General features: G+C 45.8%; 1 pseudogene; it reads right to left on the bottom strand.

Annotated features, from left to right (window-relative positions):
* LOC103260708 overlaps positions 1–6,159 on the bottom strand; it is a 47,730-nt pseudogene extending 41,571 nt beyond the window's left edge.
* Between the last annotated feature and the right edge of the window lie 19,534 nt (positions 6,160–25,693).

Below are 25,693 nucleotides of genomic sequence, written 5' to 3'. Positions count from 1 at the left end.
TTTTTTAAGATGGGGAGCAGAGAATTTCTCAAAAAAGGGGGTGCCTTTGCCTAAAGAGGGGAGTTGCTGAGCAGATAAAACAATTGGGCGTGGCAGATCAGTGAGGAGTCTCTGAAGCCTCTGCACTCCCAGGATTTCAAATGTCTCCTTCCACTTCTCCCCCATCCTTTTCATGGGAGTCAAGTCTGCACACAGACCTGGACATAGGAAGCCATCTGACATCTCTAAGGCCTCTGGTTCTGTCCTTATCCCTTCACCCGTTTGTCTCTATGCTCCAAATGTTGAGGGAGGTGAAAAATGAATGGCTTATTTTCTTTATGCTGCGAGATGAAGTTCTTCTCCTCCTGAGGGCCTTTCTGTGTATGGGACAGCGATGAGACCCCATCCCACTAGTGGCCCAGCCTAGTGCAGCTTGGCCTCCTTCTCTGCGGACCTCAGGTGGACCCAAGGAACCCATCCCATCCCACAATGTGGTAAGATGTGCCTACCTTTGGTGCCAAATGACCTGACTTTCCAGATAATTAGGCCCCACTGGAGTGCATAATTCCAAATTAGAGTATTCTTGAAGGAGATGTCTACACTTGACTCCATGACATTCCTGTGGTGTTTTCCAGTTTGCAAAAAAACATTTTACATGTATTAGCTTGTTTAATCCTCAGGATTAAGAACAGCTGAGGGGGGGAGGGAGATGGGATTAACAGTAGCAAATATCTGTCTGGGGCTGGGAAAACACCTCTTATCAACAGGGTGTCTGAATGAAACGTAATTGTACACCTAACCCTTAACTGTACCCCACAAAACTATAATAAAAATACTGATTAATTATTAAAAAAAAAAAAAAAAAGAACAGCTGAAGACTAGTGATAAAAGTACTGAATTGCACCTGGGGTGTTTGTATATTTAAAATCCTTGTGTGAGTTTGCATTCGATTTAAATGTTTAGCTTAGTAGGGGTTGATGTTAAAGCCAAGCTGCTTTTATAAAGCGTTCCATTCTTATGAAAAAGGTGGAAATGGGTTGAAAGTACAACACTCTCTTTGTTGCAGTTTGCCTCTCCCACAGTCAGTTTAGCTGCTGCTTGGACTATGATGAACACCCCCCAACCTATTTGCATAGCACTTGACAGAGTCCCAGTTGCCTTCCCATTCTTTTAATCATTTAATTATAAAAATAACCACCTAGGAGATGGGCAGGATGGATTTTTATCCAGATTTTTCGGAAGGGGAAATGGAGGCCTGGAGTGATGCAGAGGTTTGCCGACGATCACCCAGCTATAAGGGGCTAAGCTAGGACTACAAAGTACACCTATTGCTTCTCAAGCTAGGGTTCCTTCCCTTTTCATATAAAGGTCTGCTCTGCCTCTGAGACTAGATTGCAGGCTCTTGAGGGCAGGACTGTGCCTTATTCACCTTGCTTAAACTCACAGTGGCTGATCTTTTGAAAAACAACTGATGGCTGCCTCACTTTCTAAATGGGACCCAATTCATTCCCATCTGAAAGACGAGGGACTCAGTCTCAGTGCGTTCCGGTAACTTCCAAGAAAACCAGCCTCTCCAACCATTGTTTGGCCTCACCACAGGGGATCAGCACAAGGATAGGATGCAGGGAGAGGAAAGAAAGACAAATTTGAGCTTGTATTCCTTTTTTTTGAGCTTGTATTCCTAATGGTTACCAAGGGGACTCCCATTGCCTATGGCAGGAACCACCCACCACATATACTGAACCCTGGATTTGGTAGGATGTGCCAGAACTCAGGGTTTCTGGTAGGGGTGGTAAAATATGGGCTGGAGGGTGAGGAAACAAAGTGGAAGGAAGCCTGCACTGGAATGGAGAGACCTAGGCTCTAATTCCAGCCCTGGTGCTTAGATCTGCTGTGTGACTTCAGACAGACTCTTTATCTCCTCTGTACCTCAGTTATCCTGTCTGTTACTAGGAAGTTAAATCAGAACAGTGGCTTATAGAAAATCAGTATAATCTGAGACGCTTCTTTCAAAATATATAAGCCCTACTCCAAATCTATTGAAGCAGAATCCTCCGGAGGGGGATCTGTGACTGTGTCTTTAGAGACAGTTCCCCAGGTGATACTGCTGCACACCCTTGGTTTAAGAACAGCTGGGTTGGGTTGTTGGTAAGGGCCTTCCCAGTAATGTGGCCCCTGCTTCTTTGCAGGCAGTACCTCCAAGCTCCTCTCCCACTCTTCTCCCAGGACACACACTGGCCAGGGAGGCTCCTTCCCCCACTGTCTTCCCTGTTCATACTCTAACTCTCTGGCCTTCCTGGGTGGAAGCCACAGGGCTCTGGAAGTACCATTTCCTCTGGCATCCACTCTGCCTTCTTTCTTGGGAAGTGTCCTTTGTATAAAGGAGACCTTCTGAGGCATTGGGAACCATCACAGAACTGGCAGGGGGAAGGGCAACACCTATGGGACAAGAGCTGGGAGTGGTCTCGGTTGAGATAAAAATCCAAAAGGCAAATAGTGGACCCTCCTGGCACTAAGAATAAAAGTAGGAATTATTCCTCCTATCTGGGCGATTTTACAGCTTTCACAGTCAGTATTCTGAGCTTTATATTCTGAGCCTCAAGAACAGCCCTTTCAGGCAGAAGCCATTATTCCCAGGTCTCAAGGCTCTGCTTTCCTGACTACCCTAGTTAAAATAGCCCCCTAACCTCTGCCCAGCCCTGTCATTTGCCATCCTCTTCCCCTGCTATGTTTCTTATGCCTCTTATCATGACCTGGCATTTTATTAGATTTTTATTACATATTTACTTCTCTATTTTTTTATTGTTTGTCTTCCCTAATAGAATGTAAGCTTCAGCCTGTAATCCCGCGCCTTTGGGAGGCTGAGGTGAGTGGATTGCCTGAGCCCGCGGGTTCGAGACCCGCCTGGGCAGCGAGACCTCATCTCTAACAATAAATCAAAAAATCAAGCCGGACCTGGTGGCGCATGCCTGTAATTCCGGCTACTTGGAAGGCTGAGGTGGAAGGATCGCCGGAGCCCAGCAGGTCGAGGCTGCAGTGGCCGGGAGTGGCCACTGCACTCCAGTCTGGGTGACAGAGTGAGACTCCAACTCAAAAAAAAAAAAAAAAAAAGAAAGAAAGAAAAAAAAAGAATGTAAGCTTCAGGAGAGCAGGGACTGTGCTCATCTCATCGACGATGGTATCTCAGTGAGTAGAAGAGTGTCTGGCATATGATCAATATTTGTTTAATGAATACATGAAATGTATAAATGAGGAAATCAAGGTCTACAAAGGAGAAAAACTTTGTCCCAAGTCCCACTGCCAGTCACTGCTTCAGACAGGCGTGAACCCCATGTTTCTCTTTCTTCTGACTGTCAGGACAGTGTTCTCTCTTCTCCCATGGACTCAGGGCTTATCTCTAAAACTACCCACTGTTCATTTGGGGGCCAGGAAACTGGAAGAGGGGCATTGGGTTTGGTGGTCAGGGCCTGGTGCCAATAAGCCGATGGCAATTACTACAGTCTTGAGAAGGGCCAGTATGCCTTCTTTAAAGGAAATCTCTGACTTTAGCCACTAGCTGAGCCCCTAGGTTTGACCAGCCAAGGCTACCTAGTAGTCTGGGGAACTTTGTGCGAGTGTAAATGATGACCAACCCATCCCCACTGTCGGAGATGCTCCTATTAACTGTCAACAGGCTAGCAGGAATAGTTGGAATTTAAAATTTTTTTTCTTTCCAGGGACTTCCTTGTGGAAGGCAGTTGAGCATGAGGGCGACTTACATAGGCTCAAGAACCAGTCTGATGGAATTAGAAACCTGGCTCTACTACTTACCAACAGCATGACCTCAGTCAAATGCCTCTGAACTTCCTGTTTTCTCATCTCTACAGATACCTCACAGTGTTGCTGTGAAGATTAAATGAGGCAATCCATGAAAAGTGCTTACAGCGGTGTCTGGCATATAGTAAGTTCTCAGTGCATGTTATCCATGATTGTGGTCATTTTATTAGAATTCATCATTATACTTTCTTCTTATCATTGTTCTATTGTTACTTATTTTATTTTCACTACCCTCATCATTACTATTATTACTTTTTTTTTGCTTTTTTCTCCTATATATTCCATGCATTTTTCTTCCTTCAGCTGTATGAATTGATGGCAGATGGGGAAATGAAGGCACAGAAGTCAAACAGTAGCTTGTCCTGGATCTCATGATTTACCAAGTCACCAACAAGGCCATCCCTTCCCAGCTCAGGGCTTGTTCTTGCTGAGCCTGGGACACTTGGGAAGCCTTCTTGCCACTATGGCAGGGTCTCATCAAGTTGTACAAGCTGATTGTGTCAAGCAAAGGAGATCAGACACTTCTGGATGGACCTTGGCCCTGTGGCATGTCTACCATCTAACCTTGCCTGGTACCCAGTCACTACTGGTCTTTTCCCATAGCCGAAATCTTTTGACCCCACCTCCAGACCCAGCTCCATCTCTGGTACCCATCCTGATACTGGGCAGCCCCAGGCCCACCTTGTGGCCTCCATATCAGACCCTTGCTGTGACCTAGCCCTATCCCTTTGCCTTGGTTGTAGTCACCAGGCTCTGATAGGTGACAATGACGAAATTCCCACCTACCCATCCCAGCTCTGATCCCCAGATTTTATCCTTGGTAAACTGAGAGCTGAGCTTGACTTACTGTTGCCGATCCCCTCACAGACTTAGGTCTGGCCTCTTTTCCCTCAGCAGGATCTTGCTGCCACCTCCCCAACTGCCTCCTAGAGTGTTTGGCATCACCTGCCCCTGGACTCCTTGTCAATTGGTGTGTCCTCCCCTAAGACATTGTGTGAGACTGAAGACTTCTGCTGTTCCTTGGGCATCCCCACTTCTGACTGGTGCTTCAGCTCTCCAGAGAGTCTGTTCTGTCTGCCTGACTGTAAGTGGTGCAAAGCCTGTTCCATGGTCCTGCCATCTCGCAGGGCAGCCAGATTTGCTTCAGTGAACTGTGGCCATGATCACCCATGACAAGATGTCTGACCACCTACTAAGCCTAGTAAAGAGGTTCCTGACATCAGCTGCTGCTAACTCAGGCTCTTCTTGTGTTCTGTTAGGCCATGCGGTGTGTCTGCGAACCACCCAAGACCTCAGAGTCTCTGCTGTGTCACAGGCCTAGACTTTGCTCCAAGCCAGTCTGTTTCTTTCTCCTGCCCTATTTCTTGGTTCCCTTTCCCCTATCTTTGACTCCTTCTCCTTTTCCCCCTCCTCCCACCCTGCCCTCTCAGCCCTGCCAAGTTCTGACTGACCCATTAGAACCATGACAGTAGTCCTACTACCAGAGCACTTGGAGCCAGCACTTCATGCAGAAATTGTTCATGGGCTGGACTGATGATGACTGACAGTTCTGCTGATAGTCAGATGCTCAAGGGATTCAGCCCCCAGTTGTCACCACTTCCTGAGAGGGCCAGCAGGATTGGCCTGTTGGTAAGTGGGCCTCCTGGAGAGGTGAGGTGGGTTGGCCCAAGGTGGGAGCTGCTAGGCCTGGCCAGGAAACATAGTAGAACTTCATCCTTAGGGAGAGCCCATATCCCGTGCGCTGCCTCTAACTCTCAGCATACCAGGCTGGCTGGAGTAGGGGCCACAGGCACTAGGAGGTGCTGAGCTGACCTACTTATGGGCAGTAGCCAATGTAGCAATGGGCAGGGACCACATACAGGTTCCTGAGCAGGGAAGTCTGTATTTCTTACCCCAAGCCCTGGTGACAGGAAGACCAGACTTTTTTTTTTTTTTTGAGTTGGCGTCTCACTTTGTCGCCCAGACTGGAGTGCAGTGGCCGCTCCCGGTCACCGCAGCCTCGACCTGCTGGGCTCCAGCCATCCTTCCGCCTCAGCCTTCCAAGTAGCCGGAATTACAGGTGCGCGCTACCACGCCCGGCTGATTTTTTGATTTATTGTAGAGATGAGGTCTCGCTGCCCAGGCGGGTCTTGAACCCGCGGGCTCAGGCAATCCACTCACCTCAGCCTCCCAAAGAGCGGGATTACAGGCTGAGCCACCGAGCCCGGCAAGACCAGACTTTTTAACAGCAGGAATTTCACTTCCCCAAGGGACATCTCATATCTTTTTTAGAGATCATATTCAGACCTGCTTCAGTCTCTGGTTATTTGCCTTGATGGTCCTATGACCCAAAGATCCCCAGTCTCCATCCCATATCCCAGCCATCTCTGAGCTCATTCCTTGGGTGGGAAGACATCTCTACTAAGGCGAGGGATATTTTGCTGCAAGCAAATAATTAGCTGCTTCCCACCTGCCAGAACTCCTCATAGTATGGGCGTTTAACATGGTGGCCTTCTGTAAACTGGGGGAGGAATGGAAAGGGAGTTCCTAAGTCTTTTGTAGAAATAGTTGGGCTCCCTGGGGAGGGAACACGAAGGACAGAAGGGGTTAGGGGATTTAATGGTATAAAGGTATGGCCTACCTCTCCAGTATAATCAGTTATTGGATTGGTCACAGAGAATATCAGTGCTAGAAGGGTCCTTTGAGCCACCTGGCCCATTCGTTTTCAAACTTAGGTGTTCATCAGAATCATCAGGGAACCAGGCTCTATTCCTTAAGGTTCTGATTCAGGATATCTGGGAAGAGGTCTGGGAATCTGTGTTTTTAAATATAGTTGTGTGCCAGATTTAGGAATCACTAGTCTCATCCAGTGCTCTCACATTGCAGATGGGGAAAACTGAGGCTCAGAGAGGCAAGTTTTCAAGGTCATTTGGCAACTACCTAACTTGACACTGAAGACTCTCTGTGTTCTGGCTTTAATCTACTCTTTTTCATTCTATTAGTAGCATCTCATTTATGCACTCTTAGAGTTGCCATATAAAATACAGGACACCAGTCAAATATGCATTTCAGATATACTTAATAACTAAAAATTACTCATTGTTTATCTGAAATTCAAATTTAACTGGGCATCCCGTGCTTTTATTTGCTCAATATGGCAATTCTATACACCCTACACTGCAGACCTCTTGAACAAACTTTCTCATGTGTAATTTCTGAATTCCTACTTCTAGACCTTTGCTTTTGCTGTTCCTTATCTCTGGAATGCTCATTTCATAATTTCCCCCAATCCTGCCCATCTTTCTTTCTTTTTTCTTTTTGTTTTTCTTTTTTTTTTGAGTTGGAGTCTCACTCTGTCGCCCAGACTGGAGTGCAGTGGCTGCTCCTGGCCACCGCAGCTTCGACCTGCTGGGCTCCGGCGATCCTTCCGCCTCAGTCTTCCAAGTAGCTGGAACTACAGGCGTGCGCTACCACACCCGGCTAATTTTTTGATTTATTGTAGAGATGAGGTCTCCCCAAGTTGCCCAGGTGGGTCTCAAACCCGCGGGCTCAGGCAATTCACTCACCTCAACCTCCCAAAGAGCGGGATTACAGGCTGAGCCACCGAGCCCGGCCCCTGTTCATCTTTCAACCCACATGCCACTTCTTCCCTCAAACTTTCTCATTCCTTGAGCTGACCTTCGTCTACCCTCTAATAACACTTTCTCTGTTTCTCTGCTTCCACCTCCTGGTGCACTATTTTGGATCAGAGCTCTTCGCCTAGTTGGCTTAACTCTCCTATGGAGCATAAGCCACTCCATTGCAAGGGTGTGGGGGAATGTATCTGAGCAGAAGGTAAAGTACAAAAGCATGGGCTCTGGAGACAAATGGCTTTGCTTGAATCCCAACTCTGTCACTTATAAGTTGTGTGATCTTGAGCAAGATTTTTCACTTTTCAGGGACTCAGTTTTCTCATCTGTAAAATGGGAATTATAAGAGTAATTTCCTCATACTGTTGCTGTGGAAATTAAATGAGAGTACTTAGAACAGAAAGATTATACCTAAGGTGCCCAATAAATGTTAGCTATGGTTATCATCATCACCTTTGTATTCTCAGGATCAAGCAGAGTGGTGATCAATAAAATCTATGGAATGAATGAATGCATAAGTAAAAGTAAAAGGTCTGGATATAAGATCCTGTGACCTATTGGCAGAAAGTGCTAGAAGCCAACGTGAGCGGCTTTACATTGAAAGTACATGTGCATTGGAAACCATGTTCCCTCAAGAGAAAGTCTCTGCCCTTGAAGAGCTGTATAAAATACCATATTCCTCTCTAGGAGATTAAATTGCTGTTTGGAGATTGTTACACAAATGTTTGTCTTATAGGAACACTTTTATGCTTCTATTCTCTATGTAATGATTGGAAATGAGAATCCAGACTTGTGTCTTTCACAAGTCCCTGCCTTCCTGTGGAATGCTAGGAAACTTTAATTCCACTGAGCTGTGCTCTTTTCCTCTGTTATGGTGGAATGCATTCACTGAAAGATTGGCAAATACTCAAAGACCAAGAAAAAAAGATGATATGTAAATGCCAAGTTCTGTCCAGGTTTACTTTTCTGATTCTTCACTATTTCCCTGTGATGGTTAATTTTGTGTTAACTTGTTTACCTAGAAACCTGGTAAAGCATTATTTTGGGTGTGTCTGTAAGGGTGTTTCCAGAGGAAATTAGTATGTGAACCTGACTGGACTGGGTGGGGAAGATCTGCCCTCAATGTGAATGGGCTCCATCCAATCTGCTGGGGCTGGAGAGAACAAAACCAGAGAAAAGACAAATATGTTGATCTATCTTCTGGAGCTGAGATACACTCTTCTTCTGTCCTTGGGCATAACAATGCCAGAATCTTTGACTTTTGGACTCCAGGACTTACACCAGCCCTTCCACTGACCTCCGGATTCTCAGGCCTTTGGCCTCAGACTGAGAGTTACACCATTGGCTTCTCTGGTTCTGAGGACTTTCAGATGGGCTGAGACATACCTGGCAATCCAGGGCCTTGAGCTTGCAGACCTTGCAGATGATCTCTAGTGGGACTTCTCAGCCTCCATAATTGCATGAACCAATTCCTCTAATCCCTTCTCATATATCTATATACATACAGGTACATATGTGTGTATCTATCTATCTTTGTATCTATCTATCTATCTATCTATCTATCTATCTATCTATCTATCTATCTATCTACCTATCTACCTATCTACCTACCTATATCCTATTGATTCAATCTCTCTGGAGAACCCTGACTAATACTCTCCCTAACACATGCAGTAGTCGAGGGTTCATTGGGTTCATGGTGCTCACTGAAACGAGCATAAAATGAACAAGTGGAGATTGAAATAGAAGGAGGTAAGATAGCTACTTTTCTAGTGCAATGAAGTGTATTCTCATCTGAAATCACCTATGACTTTTGTTGGGACAAGGCACCCAGCACATTGCTTGGTATGTAGTAGATGTCAAATAAATATTTGTTGCACAAATGACTGATCATTGTTGAATGAAAAGTAGAGTTTAAATAGATAAATACATAAATCATGTTTTAATAAAATAAATGTGGAATAGTTCTTCTACTCTTTCTTTCTGTCTATTATGCTGCTGGTTTACTCTGAAAAAGTGACTAATTTGGCACTTCTATGGGAACCTTGCTTGAACTGTGGTGTAAGTACCATTTATAATTATCTCTCTTAGGTTCTTGAGGCTGATAGAAACCTGAGAGATTAGTTGGGGCAAATTTTGTTCTTGTATATATCTAGTGACAGGGAGCTCACTACCTTATGGGGAAGCCCATGCTATAATCTTTGGATGCTCTGAAAACCTCTGACTGCTGCATTTATGACAGACTTGATGCTAGAATCCAAGCCTCTGTAAAGTACTCTCCCATGTACCACAGCTGCCATCCTTAGAACTATAAAGTAGTTTATTAAAAGGCGATTGGGAAAATAGCTTTCCTAGGAAGCAGGAGACTTGGATCTAACTAAGCTCTGCCATTGATTTGCTGTGTGAAATTGAGCATTCTCTTTCCTTATTTGGGCCTCAGTTTTCCTTCTTTCACAATGAGGGGTTTCAAACTGGATGCTCAGCAAAAATCTTCCAGCTCAAATGTTTCAGGCCTCTTTAATGGTGTCTAATTAAGATCTTCTAATGCAGTAGTTCTCAAAGTATGGTCTAAGAATCCCTGGGAGTCCCCGAGAACCTTTCCAAGGGTAACTGAAGTCTTTTCAAAATAGCATATCCACAGGAGGCAAGATTTTCTTCATATACCTCAACCCAAACTGTATCTCACAAAAGACTGAACGCAGATACAGCTGTGAGATGCCAGCTGTCTTCTTTCTATTAAGCCAGACATCAAAGTCACTCTTCTCAGTATATTTATGTTTGTTTTGGGAAATGTTATTCTTCATAAAAATATACTCTAAAATATGTTAATTATGTAACATGCTTAATTTTAAGCACATTTTAAAAATGAACCAATGAGGCAATCAATCAATGTTCTTTAATTGTCTTAATTTCTAATATGGTAGTTATTGATCAACATAACTCATATAAATAAAAACTCTTTGGGGTCCTTAACTCTTAATAGTGTAAAGTGGTCCTGTTCTAGTAGGTCTCTGACTTCCTCTTTCATTCTGTACAGCCTTATCGCTGCCCCCCAGTGGTCACAGATGTAATCTGCTCAAGATTTGGCACAGTGATGGACACCATGACCTTGGGAGGGAGATCATTCTTCCTTCATTACAGGCCTTGGTTGTACCAGGCCTCTCTTCTCCTTCTCCTGGGTTCCTTGGCATAGACCAATGACTTGGGCCTTAGACAAGACATCTCCTTGTGGGCAGTACTAGTTCCTGGGTGGGATATCAAGCAGCTAGTCAGATGAGGGTTAGTGTAATAGCCTCCCTGCTTGCCTGCTCACAGCAGCCCATCCCTTCCAGGTTCCATCCTCCCTAACTGCTATACTTTCTATAACTCCCACCCAAAGAAAGCAGGTTTCATGCCTGCTATGCCAATCATGGCAGGCCTTGGATGTGAGGCAAGGGAGGTCCTGCTGAATTCTGAACCCCTTTGGGGTAAGGAGGGAGGAGGAAGACAAGGAAGAGGGAGGATGACTTGTGTTAATGGAGAGAACCCACTTCACATCAAGTCTTGCATATTTCTTCTTTTTTAATGACAAACCTGGGAGGTGAGCAGAGATCTTTATCTTCATCCTCATGTTGTAGCCAGGAAAACAGAGGATCCCAGATGTCAAGTGACTTGTCTAAGGTGGTTACACAGCCAAAATGCAGCTGGGCTTGGATTTGGACTCACATCTAGATATTGTCAAATCAATACTCCTTCTTTAACAGAAGCAGGGAGAGCCAGTGCAGATAGGACAGAAAGAGGGAGAAAGGGAACTAAATGTACCAAATGCGTACTATGTGCCAAGCATAGTTAGTGTATACGAATGTTATCTCATCAACTCTTGACAGCAATCCCTTTATGTAAGCAGTGACTCCACAGTTTACAGGTGGGGAAACAGGCTCAGGGAAGTGAAGTGGCTTCTGTAAGGGCACCCTGTTAGAAGGTAGGAGAATCAGAATTCAAATTTGTGTCTGTCTGGCTCCATAGCCTCTGCTTCTTCAATAATAACAAATAACATTTCTTTTCTTTCTTTTTTTTTGTTTCTTCTCCCATGAAGATGTTAAAATGGACATTAAAAGAGTCAATTGGATACAACTCCTTAGTCAATTTAGCCTCTGAGGACACCGATGAGTCTATAAAATAATTACATATTTGCAGGTACTGATGGTCTATTTTTCATCATTACATGACAATCAAATTGGGTATGACCACAACTGGGTGTGTGGATTGGCACATGTGTTAAGAAGGCATTTAAGAGCAGTAGGATTGACAGGCGGAAGCAAAAGGTGTGCCGACACCAAGGTGAGAGCTTTTCTCTTATAGAAACCGAGTCTCAACAGCACATTTCCTAAAGGGAAGGACTTCTCTGCCCAGGAGAGTCTTCCACTTCATTCTCATGAGCCAAATCTGGCTTTGGGTAAACCCTGAAGTACCACTCTCAGTGGAAAAGGCAGCTTCCCTTAGGCAAATAGATTAGGGGTTGCTTCCCTGGCCTTGGGATAAGAAGGACAAATGAGACAGCAGGTTCAGGTGTTGTGGTTCAGGATGGGGACAGCGACTCTGGGAATGGGGGGAAAGGGGTAGATTCCGCGCAGTCCTGTGACCCCCGGGCCTGTCAGCTCCTCACCCAGCCACCCACCTCCATTCTTTGGTCTAAACTTACCAGGTGAAAGCTACAGCCCTGGGCAGGGAGCAAGCAACTGGGCTGGAGAGGGTAGAGTTCCACTGTGCTTCTTAGAGCCACTGCTGGGAAGAGACTGAAACCCAGTCAATAACATTTATTGAGAACTCAATTTATGCCAGGCACTGTACTACATGCTTTAACTTATTCATTTTAAACCTTCCAAGGAGATAGGTACTATTGTTATCCCTCATTTTACAGATCGGGATGCTAAGGCAGTAACAGGCCCAAGGTTAGAGAGTAACAGAACTGAGATTTGAATCTGGACAGTCTACTTCCAGAGTCCACAGGCTTAACTACCTCAAGGTTCAACTGGTGTGAGAGGCCCAGCTTTGAAACAGAGTCTCCTGGTTTCTTAGGTCAGTGTGGTGTTCTGTGCACAATTGCCTGCTGAATGAATGCCCAAAGGAACCTCACTTCCTCCCAGGGACCTGAATGAAAAGGAGGAGGTGAACTCCAGGGAGCAGGAGACTCTGTGGCCATGCTAGGCCGCCATGCAGCTTCTCCTACAGTAAGTACTCCTGGTTCTCCGTCCTCGGGCCTCTGGCTACAGGGGAAGAGGGCATAGGCTCAAAGGAGAAAACTCTCTCTGCTGTCTCTTCATGTTACCCACCACCCCCATGCAGGGGCTTCCCCTTAAAAGCCTGCACACAGATGGAGGTGGGTGGCAAGCCACTTGTCTTGGCTCTTGCTGACTATCTTCCTGACACGGCCCAACAAAACTCACATCTAAGATACCCCTGAGATCAGAGCTAGAGGGAAGCTGAGAGGTCAGTGACTGCAACCTCCTTAGGATACAAATGGGGAAACTGAGGGCCACAGTAAGTTGTAAGCACAACTGGAGGGACATTTCCAGACCCTCTAGATAAACCTCAGGACAAAACTACAGAAGATGAAAGTCCTCAAAGGCAGGCAGGGGCTTGCTCAAAGTGGGCCTGGACATTCCAGGGTGACCAGCTCAGGTCTCTGAAAGGGAAGTGAGGCCAGAGGGAGCAAGTTATTCTGGGTTTCATGATGACATGTGCCCCCAGAGACAAGCCTGGCCCTTTGCCATAGGGTCCCTGGGAGTCTCTGGCTGCCAGACATGACACCCTGACCTCTGAGGTCTGGGGAAGGGAGAAGAGGGGGAGGATCACTGCTTCTTAATGGCTTCCTTCCCAGAAAGCTTCTAGAACTGCCTGCTGCTAACTCTCTTTCCTTTGAAAGAATTGACTTCAGGGCATCCAGAGGGTTCAAGTTTAGATTCCAGGCTAAACTTCTGGATTTAAGAGGATCTGAGCATGGGAGTGGATAAAGGAGGGAAGCCATCACTCATCAGAAGGTGTTCAGAAAAGGATATACGCTCAGTCTATCTGAACTTGGAGAAAGCTGTTATGCCTTGAAGCAGGAAAATGTATGAAATGGCCTTTGACAGCTCAGATTCTCTTTGGGGAATTACCTGACTTCCTATGGACTCTTGGGGGGTTAGCACAGGAGTTCTGAGAGGACCTGTGGAGGATTTGTGATTGTTATCCAGAATGGAGTTTCTTCCAGACTTGCCCTGTACCTAATCCCAAACAAGAGTCTTACTACAGACTTGAGACTTAGAGTCCTCTAACCTTGCCTCTCATCATACAATCTAGAGAACCGAGATTAGAAGGGGCCTCACTGAGGTGCCAGAATGAGACAAGAACCCTGACTTTAGAGCAGGGCCCAGAGCTCCTGTGTGAGAGGGGTTCCTAAGGCTGCAAACTTTTCCCCTTCCACGAATTGTCTTCACATCTTGCTGGGTCCTGCCCAGGCTGAGGGTTCTCTTTCCTCAACCCTTTTTCTTGACACTCTATTCCACAGTCCCTGTGTGGTCTGGACTGTGTGGTCTGGGAGGCCCCTGGGGAGAGCTGGCATGTTAGTCAGTCAGGAAGGAAGCAGGCAGGCATGGCAGCATGCAGGTGGCAGGACTGGCTGGTGAGCCGGCAAGGCAGGTTGGACACCCCAAGCGGAGGAACTGTAATGTTCAGGACATTTCAGTTGACACTGCTGTCCAGTCCCAGCCAACTTGTTAACGGTGCCGAGTTTGAATCAGTGACCCGCCTCCTAGTCCCTCCTCCTTAACTAGCCTCTCTCTCTCCCTCCCTCTCTTCTTTCCTCCCTGGGCGGCCCTCCGGGAGGCAGGAGGTGCCTGCAGTTGAGGCAGCTGAGTTCGGCCAGCCGCTGCTCTCTGCCTCTCCCCTCCAGCAAGCAGTGTGGGCTGATGGAGCCCAGGGCCAGGGCTGGCTCTTGCCAGGCTCCGGGTCCTCTCTAGCCTAGTCCCCAGAGAGGGAGAGGCCTGTGCCCAGCAGAGCTCTGTCTGACTCTACCAGCTCCCCACGCACCACCATGCCTCTTCTGGACGTTTTCTGGGCCTGCTTCAGGAAGGTGAAGGTAAGTGACTGCCCAGCCCCAGCCTACCCCACTGCTGAGGAGGGGGGTGTTGGGGTATGGGGGGTGGGGAAGAAGGCAGCTAGGTATCATTGTGTGCCAGCTGGGAAGGCAAGCCAGACAGGCTTCTGAGACTATCTGAGGCACTTGGAGCTAGAAAGGCTTGGGTTCAAGTCTTGCCTTTATCACTTAACTAGCTCTGTGAACTTCTGCTGCTTTCCCTTAAAAAAAAGTAGGCTATCTGACTCTTTTTCATAAAACTTGCCTCTGGCACTTCCCAGGCCTTGCCACGAAGACAAAATATTTAACCTCTCTGAGCCTCATTTTCCTCAGTCCTAAAATGAAGACAGCAGTAACGCCAACCTTATGGGGTGATGAGGTTGGTGTTATTGTTTGCATAGTAAATGTGTGCAAATCTAAGAGATAATGGTGTGTAAAGTTCCTAGCATGATGTCTGGCACAGCACATTCACACAAGGAGTGATATCTCTCATTATTATTATTATTATTATCATTAATTTCCATCCACATATATCAAACACCTACTCTGTGCTAGGCACCATGGGACCTACACAAAGACAAAAAATGACAAGGCTTCTATCCTCAAAGAGGAGATAAGAAAAGTGACAAATACTTATCAAGCACCTATTATATGCCAGACGCTGTGCTATATAGTCAGCTGGTCAGTAAATATTTGTTGAGTGTCTGCTATATCCTGACTGCAGGGGATACATGAACACAGCAGAAACCCACAAGGATGTGGAATGCGTGCTTTCTGCTCTTGAGAACCAAACAAATATTTCCTTAGTATCTGCTCTGTGCCAGACCTAGGCACTTCTAATTCATTAATGTGGTGTAATCTTCACACAACCCATTGTTTTCCTGCTTTCAGAGATGGGGAAAGGACACTGTGAGCTGTTAAGAAACATTTACAAGGTGGCTCAGAGATGACTGGCAGAGATAGGATCTGAGCTCCTAAGTCCATGCCCTTCTTGATACTGTGTGGTGTCCCACAGTCCAACCGGTAGGAAGACTTTCTTTTTTTTTTTGAGTTGGAGTCTCACTCTGTCGCTCAGACTGGAGTGCAGTGGCCGCTGCTGGGCAACGGCGATCCTTCCGCCTCAGCCTTCCGAGTAACCGGAATTACAGGTGCACGCTACCATGCCCAGCTAATTTTTTTGATTTATTGTAGAGATGAGGTCTCACCAGGTGGGTCTCGAACCCACGGGCTCAGGCAATCCACTCACCTCAGCCTCCCAAATGTGCGGGATTACAGGCTGAGCCACCGAGCCCGGCTGTTAGGAAGACTTTCAAACAACTAGCCTGACTGTAAGATAGGATGAAAGGAATGCTGGAACCATTGGGAAGGAAATATCCATTCTACTGGGAGGGACTAGGAAAGGTTTCACAGGAGATCACATTTGGGCTGAGCCTAAAGCTTGAAGGAAGAGCAGAGTTTCTCTCTCCAACAAGCGGGGGGAGGAGCATTCCAGGCATGCCTGGCAGAGGGAGCTTCGTGAGCAAGAGTTTGGAACAGTCAAATGGTCGTGGGCTGAGGGAAGCGTTTGTTTCCTTATGTGACTCAAGTGCAAGAGAGGAGAGTAACTAGAGAGGGGGAAGCAGGGGCTACCCCTTAAATGTTCAGAATTGATCTGTGGGTTCGTGGTTCTCACTTAGTGGGAGGCCCGAATGAGGTTTTTCACCCATCTGCGGTGGAATGAGAGGAAATTAGGGATAATGCAGTCGGTTTTCACAAATCTACGTTAATTGAACTCAAGGGACTATTCTTTATTTGGAGATTTTTGTGTCCTTCCTGTAGAGGAGGGAGTTCAAATGATCTTTCTTCTAAAAAATAGCAGTGAAAGTTTGTTAAAAATGTCTGTTCTCAGCAAAATAAAGAAGTTTGCAAGATGCTGATTGTTTCCCTATTTCTTTATTTAAAAATTGTTTGCCTCATCCATGAAATCTCAGAATCTAGGGACTGCTGTTTTAGAGAACAAGGGGTTGATTTCAGTTCAGTGGGGCTATAATTAGGTAGATGGTTTTAGGAAAAGCACTCTAGCAGTAGCAGGCGGGGAGGGCGTGGAAGGACCCAAGTGGAAATGCAGAGGCCAGGAAGGAGGCAGTTGCGATGCAGTAAGGATGGGCGGGCAGGAAATGATGAAGAGCTGGACAGAGTGACAGACAGGGGATGGGAGAATGAAAGTGCCTTTGAGGTTTGACACCCGAGAGGTACCACTGTTCATGACCCTGATTAATTATTCTGGGTTTTTTTTCATTTAAACACTTTTGTGCTCAGTACTCCAAGTTCTCAGATGACCAGCAAACATACCCCAATCCATGTCAGCCTCTTAGAAGCTGTTGGGCTAGGAGAACCCCAAAAGAAGGTCGAGGATCTCCATCCCAGGGTCCCAGACACTTGTACACATGCACTTAAATGCATGTCCACAAATACAGGACATACACATGCATTTGTGCACACTCAGTTACACACATATGCTCAGGCATACCATTCAAGTGTGCATACACACATACAGACAAATATACATTTACCCAGGAACAAACACATGCCAATGCAGCTACACACACAGGCAACGCACATACACAAGCATGTACACACACACATGCGTGCATGCATACGCAGAGGTAGACACACATGCACACAGCTACATACCCTCCTACACAGACCCAGGCATATCTCCACACTTATGGAGATGTACAGAAGCTTGCACATAGCGTGAAGGCACACGTGCACAGAATGTGTGCACACACGGGTTTGTGATTGTGTGTGTCCTTGGCAGATGTAAATCAGCACATGGCTTGATCTCAGAGCTGAGGCAGCCTGCCAGACCCACACACATGCTTGGACTTTGTGCTTCCTTTTCCAATGCTGCTACTTTGAGACCCCTGTCAGAAAGGCAGACTTTCTGGGCCTGGAAGCACAGTTAAGGGTTAGGGCACATATGGGCTGCTCTGAGCCATCTTCCATCTCTGAGCCAGGCCCCCTGTGAGCAATTGCAGGTGCAGAAGAGGTGACTGAGGGAAGGGGAATGGCCGTGGCAGCGCCTGCCATGGCTGAAGAGGCCCTCTCATACCATCTCACTTAACCTTCCTGTGGTCCTGCTAGGGAAACCAAGCCCCTGCCTCCTGCACCATATGGAGCTCGTCCTCAGCTAAAGAGCTGTGAGGAGAGTTGAAGAAGACTAACTTGGATTTCATCCCATCCCACACTCATAAGCACACATGCTAGCAGTGTGCCTTTGAGCAAATTTTCTCCAAGCCTCAGTTCTCCTGTCTGCAAAATGACACTAATCAGTGTCTTCCTCACAGAGATGCCATGAGAACCTGGTGAGGTTGTGTCTCTAAAGTATCTGATGTGGAGTGTTAGTCAGCACACATGACTTGTTGGAAGCAGATTGCTAAACTAATATTGGGGACACCAGCGCACAGAACAAGGGTTATTCCACATTTGGAAACTCCAGGGATGGGGGGTCTCGGGTCTGCTCCTCAGTCCTCTACTTTGACTCTCCCTGTGTCTAAGAACAGAAGTGATCCACTTGGGAGCTGAAGGGTGACACCTCAGAAGCCAGGGATACTGGGAAGGTGGCAGGAGGCCAGGCCAGGGCTCAGGATTGCTTTGAGCTGCTCTGGTATTAGGAACAGCCAAGGGACAAGATGTTTGGGTATGAGATGAACCTAGTATAAATAGTTCCATACGTGTCTGGTGTGTCTTCCCTGGAGGCCAGCAGGGGCCTGGAAGGTACATGGCCTCTTAACACAACCAAGCATGCATATGTCTGTCTGTCTCTCTCTCTCTCTCTCTCTCTCTCTCTCTCTCACACACACACACACACACACACACACACACACACAGAGGACTGTTGCTTTGATGTGTCCTTTTGTTCCCTTCCCCCACCTAGCATGGTGTTATGCACATAATAATGCTCAGATCATAAATCTTCTCTCAGATACTCTCTTTGTTTCAGGTGGAATAGCAGGTCCCAGAGAGCACTGTCTGGAGAATTTGGCTAAAGATCCATCTCAGCCATAACCTCTGCGTGACTTTGAAAGGGTCAATTCTTCCTACTGGCCCTCACTTCCCTACTCTTATACATAGGTAGATAATCACACAATATCAGCAATGGAAAGGCCCTTAGAGGTCATCTATTCTACTTTCTTTGTTTCTGTCTCCAAACTACAGATGAGACTGAGACTCAGAGAGGGAAGAGATGTGCCCAAGGTCCCAGAAGAAGTCAGGACACAGCAGGATTCAAATGTGGTGTTTTGTGGCAAAATCTAAGCACAACTTGTCTCTGGTAAAATCTAACAGCAATACTAGGTGAGACATCAGTACACATGCCACACACACATGCACACATACACGTACGTGGTAACAACGCTGCTTTATGGACAGGTAGTCCCTTGCATATCAGAAAGGCTCATAAAGGTTAGCCTCCCAGTCGTGGTCCAACAAAGGACCCCATGCTTTTCCCCAGTCACCATACTCACATACTTACGTCATGTATATGAGTGTATATGTGCACAAGGCTCTCCCAAGTTCACCCAGGTACATATTATCAAGCACCCTGTTCTGTGACTGTTCTTACTCAAGTACGCATGAGATTTCTATGTGGCTGCTCTTATACCGGATTGCCCAGGCACATGTGTTTATACGGGTGCAAGCTTCCGTACTCCTTGTGCAGACTCCCATTCACATATATGCACACATGTGCATGAGGTAAGCACACAGCCTCCTTACATGTGCTTGCCCACCCTGGGCCCTCTCTGCTTCTGGGCCAGCTCACAGTTTCTTAGTCTGTTGGGAATCAGCCTGGCAGGATATGGGGTGAAAGTGTGACAGTAACAGGGTGATTCAGCAGTTCCACTCTAGCCTCCAGGGTGTCTCTACTTTTCTATTTCTTTGCCCTTGTCATTTCAAGTAAGACCTACTTGCCACATGCAGTGTGTATTTGTTGGCAGGTGGAATGTTGAGAATTCAAGAGTACATATGAATGTATGTAAACTCTCGGGGCTGGGAAGGGACCTCAGAGACTTCAAAATATCATCTCTACATTCCATGTGGTAGTTTCCAGTATTACATCTTACCAAGGGAATGGTCAGATGCCATCGCACACATCCAGCGATGTGGAGCTCAACACTTTCTCAGATATTCTCTTTCATCTCAGGACACTGTTGCAGGTCTCTTAATCAGTCTGATGAGGTGTGTGCATCAGTGTATAGAAGTGGTAGTGTGTATGTGGACACCTCAGACATGTATATACAGTCACATCTCTATTACTGGTTCCAAAGAAAGAGATTATGATACAGACTTTCATATCATGGGAAAGCACTTAGTGGGGACAGGGCAAGGGCCTTTACCCCATAGAAGGAGGGTTCAGCCCCAGGGTTCACTCTGTAGAGTTCCATAGCTCAGTCAAATAATGTGTCAGCTGAGCGGTGGGTACTGGCTCCTGACATGTGTGAAAAATCCACTGACATGTGTGAAAAATCCACTGTCTATGGGTTGCCCCTCCATAGCTAATTGTAAGTCACCTAGATGCTAGACATATGCTGTGTATCTGTGAGGCACAGACCCATGGACTGGAGCAAAAGAATAGGTTGTGATAAGGTTATTGGAACAGATGAAGTTAAAGAGAGTTGTGAATTACTTTCTGGGTGATCTAGGAAGCTTTCTGGAAGGAGTTTCCTGGTTCAGAATGGAAGGCAGGTTGGTGTGACAGAAAGAGCACTGGACACAGAGTCAGACTGACCTGGATATCATATCCACCTCTGCCACATCTAGACTGAGTGGTCTCAGCCAAGTAACATCTTCTCAGTAGATAAGACTTAATGGAGTTGTCAGTGAAATGATATGGATAAAAGCCTGGCACATGGTAGATACTCCATTGAATCAGAATCTGCAGGGATGATCTGTGGAAGAAAACAGTAGGGTGTGTCTTCAAGGAAGAGTGAGATTGGAGACAGGAGAGTGAAGAGGTGCAGATCCAAGGGGTTTGCCCTGATTGAAGGGGTTGGATGTGAATGATCATGGGAGTTGGAGAACAAGAGACTTTGAGATTTGTGTGTGGGAGTTTGACCTTGGTGCTCTTGATGCAGCAAAAAGACCAAACTATCTAGAGTAAGAAGATATGAAGTCAAGCCCTTCACCTATCTGAGGCACAACTTGCTAGTTGTGTAACCTTGAGACCCAACCTTTTTGGTATCAGGGACTGGTTTTGTGGAAGACAATTTTTTCACGGACTGGGTGTGGGGGATAGTTTTAGGATGATTCAAGTGCATTACACTTACTGTGCACTTTATTTCTATTATTATTACATTGTAACATATAATGAGATAATTATACAACTCACCATAATACAGAATCAGTGGGAGCTCTGTGCTATTTCCCTGCAACTAGATGGTCCCATCTGGGGGTGATGGGAGACAGTGAAACCCAAAGTGTGTTGCTGATGTCCAGTCTACTCCATAATCTCATTTTGGTTGCTGTCACTGCAGAAAACCTTGCTTCACAAAGATAGGATGTTGGAAATGAAAGCAGGCTTTTCAGTGCTTTTGTAGCAATCTCAGGATATTCCACCTTGACTTTAATCCAGAATGTATGGAGATTTAAAGTAGTTTCATATCTAAAACATACTCTTAGGGCCACTGTCATTTGTGATCGGATGCAGTTAATCCTTTTCTAGCACAAAGTGATTCACCTGGCTTATTCACAAATGGGTCACGGATCCATTCCTTCCCGGATCAGAGATTTTTTGTGGTTGGAAAAGTAATGCTCAAACTCTTTTGAAAGCTGAGATAAGCCGGACTCGGTGGCTCAGCCTGTAATCCCGCGCTTTGGGAGGCTGAGGTGAGTGGATTGCCTGAGCCCGCCGGTTCAAGACTCACCTGGGCAAATTGGCAAGACCTCATCTCTACAATAAATCAAAAATTAGTCGGTCGTGGTAGCGTGCGCCTGTAGTTCCAGCTACTTGGAAGGCTGAGGCGGAAGGATCGCCGGAGCCCAGCAGGTCGAGGCTGCGGTGGCCGGGAGCAGCCACTGCACTCCAGTCTGGGCGACAGAGTAAGACTCCAACTCAAAAAAAAGAAAGAAAGAAAGAAAGAAAGAAAGAAAGCTGAGATAGGTGATCATGCACCAGCTGGGAGAAAGAAAGCCCTGGCTCAGTCTCTTTCAAAATTTCTGCTAATGTTTGAAACATGTCAAAAATCCCAATGTTCACACATTGCCCCCATAATTTCATTTTGGTTTTGAATGTAGCCACTTTATCTGCCAGCTTGAAAACAGTTGTCATTCTTCCCTGAAGTGACAGATTGGGTTCACTGAGCAGTTTGAATATGTCACACAAGTAAGCAAGTTTTGTGACCTATTCTGTGTCACTAAAATGTGCTGCCAGTGGTGACTGTTTTTCTAAAAGAAGTCTCTGGAGCAGCTCTTGTAACTCAAAAATTCTGGTCAGTGATCTACCTTTAGAAAGCCATCTCACTTCTGTGTATAAGAGAAGGCATGTATGTTCTGTGTCCATTTCCTCACAGAACTGCTTGAATGGATGGAAGTTAAGGGCATGTGCTTTAATGTGGTTGATTGTTTTAATCACATCCTGCAAAACACTGTTAAGTTCAGGGGACATTTTTTGGCTAGCCAGCATTTGTCTATAGATGACACAGTACATACACTCACATTCAGAAATAACATCTTTGACCTGAGTAGTGAAACAAGAAAGCCATCGAGTCATGGCAGCCACTCCATCAGTGCATATACCGACACAAAATGACCAATTCAGTTTTCCTGATATGTAATCATTCAAAGACTTGAATAGTTCTGCAGCTATGGTATTGGTTGGCAAGAAAAGTACACATAAGTTATTCTCGTGTACAACCTCCTGAAAAATATATCGCATAAAAACAAGCATTTTTGCTTTGTTGTCAGCATTGGTAGACTAATCAACCTGGATTACAAACCACCGTGACTCATTAATCCTCTCTAACAATTGTACCTCAATATCCTCTGCTATTTTATCAATTCATCTAATTATCATGCTAGCCGAAAGAGGAATACATGCCACCCTTTGAACTGCAGACTCTCCTAAAGATTCATGACAAATGTCCTTAACAGCAGACAGGATCAACTGTTCACCAATAGTAAAGGGCTTCTTAGCTTTAGCAATGGAGTTAGCCACTAAGAAGGATGCTCTGCAGACACATGTGATGAAGTGATGGCCTTTAATAATTACTTCTGTTCTTTGTGTTCATGTTTTATTCTGATGAAAAACTCCAAAGGCTTGTCTTTTGATGCAGCATGCTTGATCTCCATGTGACGAAGCAGTTTTGAAGGTTTCATGGCTTCACTGGATAGCCGGTCACCATATGTTATACAAAGTGGGCTTGGAGAATGTGAATCACCTGTTGCAATGAACGCGTAATTTAAGTAGGACTCTTTTTTGGGTCTTTCCCCCTTTTCAAAGGAGCTCTCCAGTGACATTTGTTTTCTATTCATTTTGGCTAAGGTTAGCTTGAGGGCTTACCAAAACTGTGACTGAGACAGGTGCACAGTGTGGGAAAGAGGCACGGACAGAAGTGGTAAATAAAATAATGGGTAGGCCACACATGGACTAAAATAAGTGTCAGATTCTGATTTCAGCCTGCCACCAGATGCAGCTATACAATTGAAATACATCAACTCACTTGCCACTCACTGATAGGGTTTTTGATATGAATCTGCAAACAATGATTTATTATGGTCTCTGTGTAGTCAAATCTCACTGCTAATGTTAGTCTGTATTTGCAGCTGCTCCCCAGTGCTAGCAACACCGCCTCAACTCCATCTCAGATCATCAGGCATTAGATTCTCATTAGGAGTACACAGCCTGGATCCCTCCCATGCACAGTTCACAATAGGGTTCACACTCCTATTAGAATCTAATGCCACCGCTGATCTAACAGGAGGCAGAACTCAGGTATGTGAGTGATGAGGAGTGGCTGTAAATACAGATGAAGCTTCGCTTTCTGGCCTGCCACTCACCTCCTGCTGTGCTGCCTGGTTCCTAACAGGCCACGGACTGGTACCAGTCCGTGGCCTAGGGGTTGGGACCCCTGCTCTAAGCCTTAGTTTCCTGCTCCATAAAATGTAGGTAATAGTAGTACCCACCGTATAGTGTTGTTTTGAGGCTTAAATGAGTTAAAATGTATAAAGCTCTTAGAAAAGTGACACATAGTAAATATTAACCATTTTTATTAATCGTACACTGGGGATAATTATAATTCTCTACCTCACAAGGCTGCATTAAGGATCAAATGAAATAATGATGGCAAGGCCTTTTTAGATGCTTATATGTTATCTTGAATGAAATAGGGAGAGGTTCCTCAGGCTGAGAATAGCCTTAAGGAATTCATTCCTTCACTTGTTCAACCAAGAAATATTTATTCAGGGTTTATTAGGTGCCCATCACCGTGTTAAGCCCTGAGGACATAGATGATGGTGAGCAAAATAGCTGTTGGTCCTTACCTTATGGAGCATACTCTCTGGTGGATATAAAATGAGTTTTTCCCACTCATCCCTCAAGTATCCTGTTGGTAGGTACCATTGATTCTGTTCAGAAAATTTTAGAATAGGAAACTGCTCAGTTACAATTTTAGTCTATCTAGTACCTGTGCTTGACAATCCCACCTAGTCCTCAAGGCAAAGGGATAGCCACAATGGAGTACAAGTGGTTTTCTCAACAGCAAAGCCTGGAATAATCTTGGGCTCAGCCTAGGAATGGGGATGGGGACCTTCCCTTTTGAATTTGTCTGAACTGAAGCTCCTAACCCTTGCTTCATCTCAGGACAACTGGTGCAATCTGCTTGAGTCATCTGAGATTGGACCATATTTGTTTTTCTCTAGGGGTTGAGAAAAGTGGGGATGAGTATTGGAAAGCTGAGCTGGAAAGTAGGAGGAAAGACTTCAACTTTGATTTATGTCTCCTTGGATACGAGTTCTTAATTTGCCTTCAACTTCTTTGGTGCCAAAAGGTATACTAAAGGGGGGCCTGGAGGACATACGTCCTATGGCTATGGTGGAGGCTGGTAGAGGCAGAAATATGTGGGAGAGGCTGCAGATTGGCAATGACAAGCTTGCCCCACCCCTAGACTAGAGAAAGTTAGAACTAATGCTAGCTAATATTTATAGAATGTGTACAATGTGGTGGACACTGTTCCAAGCTCTTCACATATATTAGCTCATTTCACCCTCACAATAACCTTGAAAAGCAAGCTGTCATTCTCATCATCTTCATTTTACTGAAACACAAAAAAGGTTTGAAATCCAAGGCCATACGGCTATTAAATGATGATCTTGGGATTTTTCTTAATACAGGTAATCTAGTTCTAAAGTTCATTATGTTTATATAATCTGTGCCTCAGTTTCTCAACCTGTAAAATGGGGGGAGTTTGAATTGGTTTATCTCAGTCTTTCTGGCTATGATATGCTCATTACATTTCACATATACTTCTCTGAACTCCCAGGTCAAGTGAAAAAAAATTACTGCTCCCAAGATGTCAGTGATTTCCACTCAAGGTCCCTGGGGAGAAGGGATGGGAGCCCAGGCTCAGGGAAAAGAGCCTTTACTGGAGCCTAGTCCTCCTAGTAGCCCCTAGGGCCTGAGAACAGCTGGAGGCCTGGGAAGCTCTGGGAGCCAGGGCCTGGACAGCATTTCCTGGTCACTTGTAACAATAACAAGGAGCAGCAGCCCAGGCAGCCTGTGCTGGGATTTGGGGTCAGAAGTTTCATAGCTGGGTGGGGGAATGGAGCTTCCCTACCCCATCCCTGTGGCCAACCCCTGAGTTATTGCTGCTGCCACCAGGGGCCTCAGTGTTCAGGTCAACCAGCAGTTCCGAGGCTGGGATTGCCAAGGGGCAGAGGAAAGGAAGCTCTGCATTTGGGGAGAGGGGGTTGAGGCCCTGGAAATGGTGTGGGCTGACTTTCCTGGCTTTCCCTCTACTCTGGGTTGAGTACCCTCTGAGAGGTGGAGAGAAGAATGGGGTATGTGATGTAGTATGTAGTATGTAATATAGTAGCTGGACACAGGACACTAGTCTACTAGTCCAGGTTCTGCTTTGTCTTTTCCTCTCTGAGCCTCAGTTTCCTTATCTACAACATGGACAGAATATTCCTCATTTCATATTAGAGTGCAACGATGACA

The sequence above is a fragment of the Carlito syrichta genome, unplaced genomic scaffold, assembly GCF_000164805.1.
Source record: "Carlito syrichta isolate Samal-C Ts95f unplaced genomic scaffold, Tarsius_syrichta-2.0.1 Scaffold303306, whole genome shotgun sequence".
Classification (NCBI taxonomy): Eukaryota; Metazoa; Chordata; class Mammalia; order Primates; family Tarsiidae; genus Carlito; species Carlito syrichta.
Note: the sequence above shows the minus strand (reverse complement) of the source record. Positions and strands in the feature narration are given on the sequence as shown.